The following is a 9,541-nucleotide window of genomic DNA, read 5'->3' on the forward strand; positions in this document are numbered from 1 at the left end:
TCAAAAATAAAACTAACAAAGATGGAAATATCATTCGAAACAAATCCAGACTTGTTGTTAAGGGGTACTCTCAACAAGAAGGAATTGATTACAAAGTAACTTTTACCCCTGTCGCAAGACTCAAGGCGGTTCGTATATTTTTGGCTTATACAGCTCACAAAGACTTTGATGTTTATCAAATGGATGTGAAGTGTGCATTTCTGAATGGAGACTCGAAGAAACTGTCTATGTGGAACAACCTCCAGGTTTTGTTAATGAAAAACACCCTGATTATGTTTATATCTTAGATAAGGCAGTTTATGGTTTGAAACAAGAACCACGAGCCTGGTATGCAACTCTTACTTCATTTTTAAAGCAATCTAAATTTAAACAAGGTTCAGTTGACCCCACATTATTTCGTAACAAAGTTGGGAATCAACTTATGCTTGTTCAAATTTATGTTGATGATATTATCTTTGGCTTAACTAACCCTACTTTGTCTAAACAGTTTGAAGACTTGATGAAAAGTAAGATCGAAATGAGCGTGATGGAAAAAATTAATAATTTTCTTGGTTTAAACATTCGTCAAAACAGAGAAGGAATCTTCATTAATCAAGAAAAATATACGAAGAATTTTCTAGAGAAGTTTGGATTAACGAATAGCACAAAATTACGAGTTCCAATAGCAACTGGCATCAAACTAACTCCATCGTTAGATAAACCTGCTGTAGATCTCACTTTATACAGAAGCATGATTGGATCTTTACTATATTTAACTGCTAGTAGACCTGATATCATGTTTTATGTATGTAATTGTGCTAGGTATCAATCAAATCCACTAGAACCACATCTCATTGCTGTAAAGAATATCTTTCGTTATCTAAAAGGAACTCTTTCACTAGGATTGTGGTATCCTTCGAATACAGGATTCTTTGTTCAAGCATATTCGGATGCAAATTTGGGAGGTTGTAAACTTGATAGGAAAATCACAAGTGGAGGATGTCAATTGCTCAATGGTAAGTTGGTGAGCTGGCAATCAAAAAGCAGACATGTGTTTCAATCTCAACAACTGAAGTTGAATATGTTGCTACTGCTGCATGCACTTCACAGATAATATGGATCGAAAGTCAATTACGTGATTATGAAATTAACATGAAAAAGATTCCTTTATATTGTGATTCACAAAGTGCAATAAGAATTTTTCATAATCATGTGCAGCATTCAAAGACTAAACATATAGATCTTCAATATCACTTCATCAACAATCATGTGGAGGAAGGAAATATTGAAGTACATTTCCTGAAAACAACTAATCAGTTGGCTGATATTTTTCACAAAAGCTTTGGTTGAAAAATCGTTTGTACGAATTTTAGAAGGACTGGGAATGATTGATGGAAATTCAATTCCATGCGAAAAAGACAAACAATGACTACAAGAAAAATCATTCAGTATTCAGAGGTTACTGTGCACAGTCAACTCTTCAAATGCTTTGAATTCGTATGATTGGTATTTTTATTAGCTTGGTAAAACTTCAAATATTTGCAACGAGTACTTTTAATTGTTTTGTTCTTTATTTTTATTTTTTTTAAATTAAAAACATCAAAAAGATTTTTTTATTATTTTGTTCTTAATTTTCGAAAAATCAAAAACAACAAAAATATTTTGTTTTTTTCCTTTTTTTTAAGTATTGTGTTGCAGATATTCATGAAGATACAAAGAGGATAAGGCTTACAGTTGTAGGGTGAGGTACATTTATCATTCTATTCTTTGAATTTCGAATTTCTTTTTATTAGTTAAGATGTCCCTAGAAGCATGTTGCAGTATGTTGTCCGAAACCTCGAAATGACTCAATGTTTGAAAGCCTTAATGAAATTTTCATACGAAGATTTCTTCCCAATTAGTCTTACATTCGCATTAGTCGAATGAGCTACCTTACTCTTCTCACATGAGTTAAGAGTTTACTGTTTGGTCCAAAATAACAGAGGTACATGTTCTTTCGTATACCAATCTTTTTCATCTCAATATTCTTACACTATCACACACGAAGACATATGTCCAAGAGGTTTCTGATTAAACTAATCGAAACTTAGATATATCACAAATCTTTGTTTATGATCAGACATCATGAGACCGTGATAGAAGTGAAACCCAATTCAATTAAACTTTAAGGAATTGACGGGGAACTTAGTCCCAGATTTTAACGAAACATTTATTTTTGTACCTTCGTTCGAAACTCCAAATCATATTCATTTATTATGTGTGGTCTTGATCAAACATTCGAAACCCATGATGTTTGTTACCCAACAGGATCCAGAATACAATTTTTTTTTCTTGAATATGATTTCGGTGTGAGTTTTATCTGAAATTCCATGTTACTTAAAAAATTTTCAAAGCAAACTTGTCACTGACTACACTGGTCAAACAAGTAATTTCTGTTACAATTACTCACCTTATGTTTAGGTTGATATGTAACGAAATTCATTAAACCACCTCCAAAGCCTTTAAAAGAAGCCATTCGATATTTATTTACTGGTATTCGATTGTAATTCGTGTCAAATTAAATTTTTGAAAAAAATTAATTGCTTCTCATCTTTATTCTTTCACACTTGATACACACGAAATCCTTGAGATTCTGAGTAATTCCAACTCAGGCTGATGATTTCAAGAATCTGAAAAATGACTTTACTTTGAAACCATAAAGTAAAAGAGCCTTACCTCCATCCGAAGGTTTCCGACGGTTACTATTCTATTAGGGCAAACAATCCAGCCTGTTTGAGGGAACTGTTTGAATTCTGTGCGGGTTTTGAGGACACTTGATAGTTACTTTATCACGCATGGTTACTTTTTCATCATCATGATGTGGTTTTCTCGGTGACACGTCAGAGATCATTAAATGCTTATCCCGCTTTGATTTCAAAATTCAGAGTTACATATAAAAGGGTATTCAAGTGTTCATTATCAATTTACGCTTTCATATTCCCAAATTTACTTTGAAAAACATCCAACTCTCAAACCCTAACAATGGCGACTGCTAATCCTAATGCAACTTTGTCTCACACCACCGATGATGTAACCTCATTGCCAATAATAAAGATTCAAGGCATAAATTACCAAGTTGAAGCAAATGTCTCTCAATATCTTGAAGAACTAAAAATTCTCATTGTTTCTCTGAAGAGCTCTGTATTATCAAAAGCCATGAAACTCGTTCTCTGTTCCTCTTTCATGGCTGTCTCAAGCTGGATCAACAGCTACTTACTCTAAAGCTTTGGATGCAGTTTATTTTAAGCTTGTGACTGATAAGAAGGTCAGACTTTCAAAGAATCTTAATAGCTAAAATTCTCGATATACCTAATTCTCCGCCATACGTCACTTTTTCATTCCCACAAATTGTTCACATGTTCAATGAAATGGGTCATCAACCCCAATTAGCAAAGATAAGTGATTTCAAGAAGTTAGGACTTCTGAGTGTTTGGAATTTTTTGTTCGGCATTTTTCTCAGATGTTTAACTGGAAGAAATGTTGGGTTGGACAAGGGGAGGATGGAAGTTTATGCGATGGTCGCAGGTTTATACTATGATCTTCAAGTTGATTACTCTACTCAATTATGGAAAGAGTTCTTAAAGAGTATTGAGAATACGAATGCTCTTCATGGAACTTCGTGTGCTTGATATTGGAGTTAGATTTTGCAATATTTTAATGAGAAGGAATGGATTTTGGTTCCGGCGGATGAATAAAAGGTTGTGTATCATGTCTATAGGTGTCCGAAGGATGCAACTGATGATACTAACGAATTTCCAATTGTTGCTCGCACTCCTGATGTCATGCTAAAAAGAGTTGATCCCACCAACACAGTTCTAATCACTTACTTACAAACCATTGATACTTCTGTTGAAACCGTGGTTCTTTTGGCTAGAGAAGAAGAGACGAAGACTAAGCGTTCGAAGAAGGTTGCTACTGAATCTTCTGAGAAACCTGTCAAAGAATCAAAATCAACAAAAAGTCCAACGAAGTTACCAATTACAGAAGCCGAGCCAATCCAAATCGAAGTTGTTGTTGCTGATACCCCATCCACTCAAAAGAAAATCATTCCTTCGAAGACTGGTGTTTTTCGAAGAATCAAGATGAAGTCAAAACATACGATTCGATCACCTCTTTCAAATTTTGTTCGCAAACCGCAGGTTTCGCATCAAGGAGTTATCTTTTGTGAGATTCCCGCACCTTCTTCACCATCTTCTAAAAAGAGAAGGGCAATTGATATGGCCAAACACATATCGAAGAAGAAGAAGAAGAAGAAGAAGAAGAAGAAGAAGAAGAAGAAGAGTAGGGTGATTATTTCATCAGAGTCTACTACTGATGAAAATGAAACAATTCCAGAAACACCAGAAGTTGATCTTCAGAAAGATTCTTCTCATATTGCATCAACTGATGTAATATCACCCGAAGTTTTGGTTGCCAAGACAGTTTCTGTGGAGGCACGAACTTTTGACATTTTTGTAAACATATCTCATATGGATGCAAATGTCACAATAGGTGAGGATGCTTCGCACACTGGAGACAAAGGTAAACCTTCGGATGTTACCATAGATAATATTGTTTCTTTACCTCCACAACGCACACCTGTCATTCCTACTACATCCACAACAGATTCTCCTACCTTTGAAAACATCATCAAACAACCAATCACATCTCTTTTTTCTTCACAATCCACTAATCCACCTACCACCACTTCACCACTTCAAGATTATTCTGTCATGGAAACTGAACATGAGTCCGAAGGTTTTTGGAGGGGCATTTGAAAATCTAGAGTTTGATGAAGAAGAGACTGACTTCCCAGATCACATGCTCATGACTATGAAACAATTCAAGATATTGAATACAAAACTCAATTCAATTCTTCAGTCTCAGGCTGATCTTGGGGGAGGAAATTCAGTGACCAGTCTAGAAATGGATGGTCTGCTAAAGATGGTTGAAGGGAGGATTTCTTCGAAAGTTTTAGGAATGATTAAGGATTCCAAGTCTCGTCTCCTGGATAAAATTGATCTTTGTGATCATAGTAATGAGATGAGGGTTAATGCTCAGAAATCTACTTTTGAAGGTGATCTGAAGGAATTAAAGTTGGTTGCAAAGGAGAGACATGTTTTGTTTATTCAAGATGTGAAGAAAGTTAGAGAAGATGTGAATTATAAACTCCAAGAACTTAGACAAGATATGGAGAAAGAGATTGCAAATGTTCGTACTGAATTTGCATCTCTCAATCAAAAGGTGGATATCATCTGTGATGCAGTTACTAAGTTTGCTAAGTTGTACAAAAGTCTGAGTCCTCAAATTTCTCAACTTTCTTCAACAGAGAACAAGAATTTCATGGAGGTTTTCACGTTGTTAAAGGAGCTTAAAACCTTATCTTCAACACCTGCTTCATCTTCTCTGCTATCCTCTGAAGATCTTATCAAGACATTTTCTCAATTTGAATCCTTACTTCTTCAACAGTTGACTCCTCTTTCTCGAATATCTAGCCTTCTTCCCACAATGGATGCCCCACTTGCTAGTACTGGGGTGCAAGCGGGAGAAAAGAAAATCGAAGGTTCGAAGGCTGGAGGCGAAGATGTGAAGGTCGTGGGAAAGGTTTTTCCTTCTAAAATCACAACATCAAAACCAGTGATAGCAACTGTTGGTCCTGTCTCTTCAACAATAGTTACAATTGTGCCAATCACAAGACCAATTTCGAAAGGAATTGTGATTGGTAAATCTATTGACACTGGTAGAAGTGATAAGAAAGCAAAAGAAGTGATAGAGGAATCTGTTTCGAAGGAAAGGGGAAAGTCAATACTAATTGAGAAATCTAAAGAAGAGAAGAAGGTTGAGGCTGAGGCAGAAGTGGAAAAGATGAGGATGATTCAAGGATAATGACTCAAAGGGCTAGTGATCCTCCTGGCATGAACAACGGTGATCATTCAAAGAACTACAATTATAAAACAATTGAAGCCAAATTTGCATTCAATCACATGTATTCGTTTGAGAATAAGCCTAAACAGAGTTATATTGTCACGAATATGGATGCAAGCCAATTGGACTTTCCGATTAATGAAATGATGTTTATCATGCCTCAATTTAAAGCAGAAAGTAAATTCAAGGAGAAGGATGAAGGTACTCAAATGAAGATCAGATTTCATGCGGTTCTTGCGAAGCCTGCAGAAGAAGTATGGTCCTTGATAAAGATTAAATAGGTCATAAGCATAAAGAAGAATGTGGTTTTCGAAAACACAATCCAAAACATGAAGTATATTGTGACCAGGACACATGGTAATGTGTGCAAGTTTAAAATTGTTGACTTTCCTTTCATGAACTTGTATGAACAAGTTGCATTACTGCTGAAGGAAAGGTCCTTTTCGTATCTTCAAAACATAGAACCTGATGAGTACAAGCTGGGAGTTACTCACATCAAGATTTTTATTGAAAATTGTTATGAATGTTTAGCAATGACTGATGTGGACTTGGCTACAGCTAAAGGTCTGGAAATTACAGCACCTATGGCTCCTTCGAAGACTCAAGCAGACTTAAAGAAATATGCAGATGGTGAAATCTTCTTGAAGCCTTTTGGCTTAGTCTTCTCTAGGAAGGACAAGTCAGGAAATCAAAAAGGTTTTTGTTCCAGGCGAGTGAGGTTGAAAGACATTCTACTTCGCAATATACAAAGTTGATTATTCGTATGAATCATTGCAAGAAGAAAAACGAAGGAGAAAGAAGGAGTTGAAGAAGATTATCTCTTGGTATACTGAGATACGAAGAGTAATGTTGTACTCCATTCAACTACTTACAAACTGAAGTCTTCAACTCTGTTTACAAAGGGGGAGAATGTAAGGGTAGTTTGGTTGTAATGATTCGAAGTCTTATATGTACTCTTCGTATAATCTCTTATCTATTTTACTAAGGCACATTATTCGAAGCTTAGGTGTCTAGTCCTTAGTATATTTTTTGTACACTTTTATTCTCCTATAAATAGGAGTCTTTACTAGAGTTAGAGAAGGTTTTTACAATCTTGTCTATTTTTCACTCTGTAAACCTAAAAGCGTAATATTGAGCGGAATCAAGATCTTATTTACATTGGTGTTCAATCTTACATACATTTCTAATTTCAAACTCTGATTATTATTCAAACTCGATTCTTAGATTCTACAGATACCATACGTAATTCTGATGTGATGAACTCACATAGTCCCTCATCAACTGGTTCGATACTAGTGCCTGAACCAAAGCTCGATCATGAATCTCCTGCTCCACCACGTGTCACCACCATATTGAAATACAATAATCAAACTATCATAATATACACGCGGAAGCTATCACTCTATAAGTTACTTAGAATTGTCATGACTTTCCTTGATTCAAGAACAGATCGTATGCTTTCAGTGGTATGGCCCAATACTACCTTTCACACCTATTTGTACTTTCCTCAATAATTATCCCGAATCCTCTAAGTATTTTCCTTAACAACTCTGTAATTTCCCGCTAGACATCATTCTCAACAAGCTACTATAATTTCCCCAGGCTCTCTTAGGATTCCCTCCCCTATCTCTATTATCAGCTGCAAAGGAAACTTCCACCAATACCCGTAGCTACCTCACGAATACAATTACATACAAAAGTTTTTAAATAATCCTTCGTCTGTGAGTTCTCACACTACAATGGTTGGACTTAAACAACATATGCACAATAGAGCTTAACCTAACATCCTAAGATTGTTCAATCCTTATAGTATGCAACCCAACGTATTCACTTAATGGATAATAAACATCAATAAAGGTCTCCTATAGCACAAAGCAAGCAATATTTGAGCATTGACGACGACAATCATATACCACATAATCAGGCAGTTCTATCTCAAAAGATCCTGAAGATCCCAAATCACTAGTATGCATTATTATCGGCTCACATAACAGGCATAAATGTATCGCCCCTAAACAGGTATTCTTTCATGAAATCCCGAGGAGATATTTATCCCCAATCTAGCATGTGATTCACATATAATACACTAAACATAACACATATATGATATTTTAGGGAAAATACTTACTTAAGCTTGGCTGGTTACATGTACCACACCCCTTTCCTTTTATAAAACCCGCTTAAAAAAACAATTTTTTCATTAAAACTTTTTTGTCACTTCCCAAGTTTAAGTCCAAACTCACCAAAGAGTGTATCTGAATCCCTCAAACCAAGGCTCTGATACCAAATTGTAACGTCCAGAAAATTCAAGGTAAAAAATTTCATTTTTAAAACAACCAAAAACCATCAATCATTCATCCAATAAAAGATAATTAGAGCATTATAATGTATTCTCAAAACATTATAAATAGATCAAAATATAGTTCAAAATAAAACTATGGTATGTACAAATGTGATCATGAAGAGCTCTTCCCTTTCGAATCGGAAGTACCTGAAAAACATTTAAACACAATACAGTAAGCACACAACTTAGTGAGTTTCCCCAAAATACAATATACCAACAAGAACATGCCAAATCCAACATACATGCTTCATGTCCAGCCAATTTATTAGTGCCAAGCCCTATCATCAGGCTCAAGCTATATAATCGGGTGCATCACGTACAAAACATACATACAAATGAAAGAATCATAAAAGCAGTCTAGCATCCTATAGTATAGTGAGAAGACTCACCATACCAAAGTAGACCAAACTCAAGCGCTCACACAATCAGATATCGAGTTTCGAACACCACATAATCAATCATCCAGGGTTTAACCTTAGTCTAGATACTAGAATCAATAATTAAACCAAAAGTCAACATGTAACGCCCGCATATTCGAGCTAGTCAATTTAGAGACAATAAGCATCAAAAATGACTTTTTAATAGAATATTATTTAGAATAAATAATCTTAACCAAGTTATAGTATATGTCACAAGGGTTCCATACATATAAAGAACACCGAAATCCGAATTATAACGAAGAAGTTATCATCTGTCAAAGTTTTACGGTAAAACCGGCATGGCACTGGGAATCGTAAAAAATGAATCTTTGATAACCTACTTTTTAGCCATAGATATCTAAATGAAAGATGTATTATACTTTAAACTGGGAGTGTGCATAAAAAGAACGTCAAAATCTGACTTCATATGAGGAAGTTATGATTTTTCTAAGATTTCGCATAGTAGTATACAACCCGGAATTCGAATTTTAGATCGATCAAATTTTGGCTGACGCAACCTAAATGAGAATTGAAGATATCACCAATAAGAGTTCAACGATAAAAAGACATATGGAAATGGAGTCCATATGTTGAAGTTATGAATTTTACATGGTCATTTAACAATGTAATCTTCTCATACTATTAAATTTAGAATCGGTTGACAATTAGCCAACGGAGTACAAACAAGAGTTGTAGATCTTGTCAATACATATGCATGAATATAAATAACTTCAAAAATGGATCTCATATGTGAAAGTTATGGATTTTAGAATATAATTGGTTTTTGGGGTAATCTGCGAGTGACACGTGGCGCAATCTGGGCCACACCTTCTTCACCACGACTTGGAACAAGATG

This window comes from Lactuca saligna, chromosome 5 (assembly GCF_052625555.1).
Source record: "Lactuca saligna cultivar CGN05327 chromosome 5, ASM5262555v1, whole genome shotgun sequence".
Classification (NCBI taxonomy): domain Eukaryota; kingdom Viridiplantae; phylum Streptophyta; class Magnoliopsida; order Asterales; family Asteraceae; genus Lactuca; species Lactuca saligna.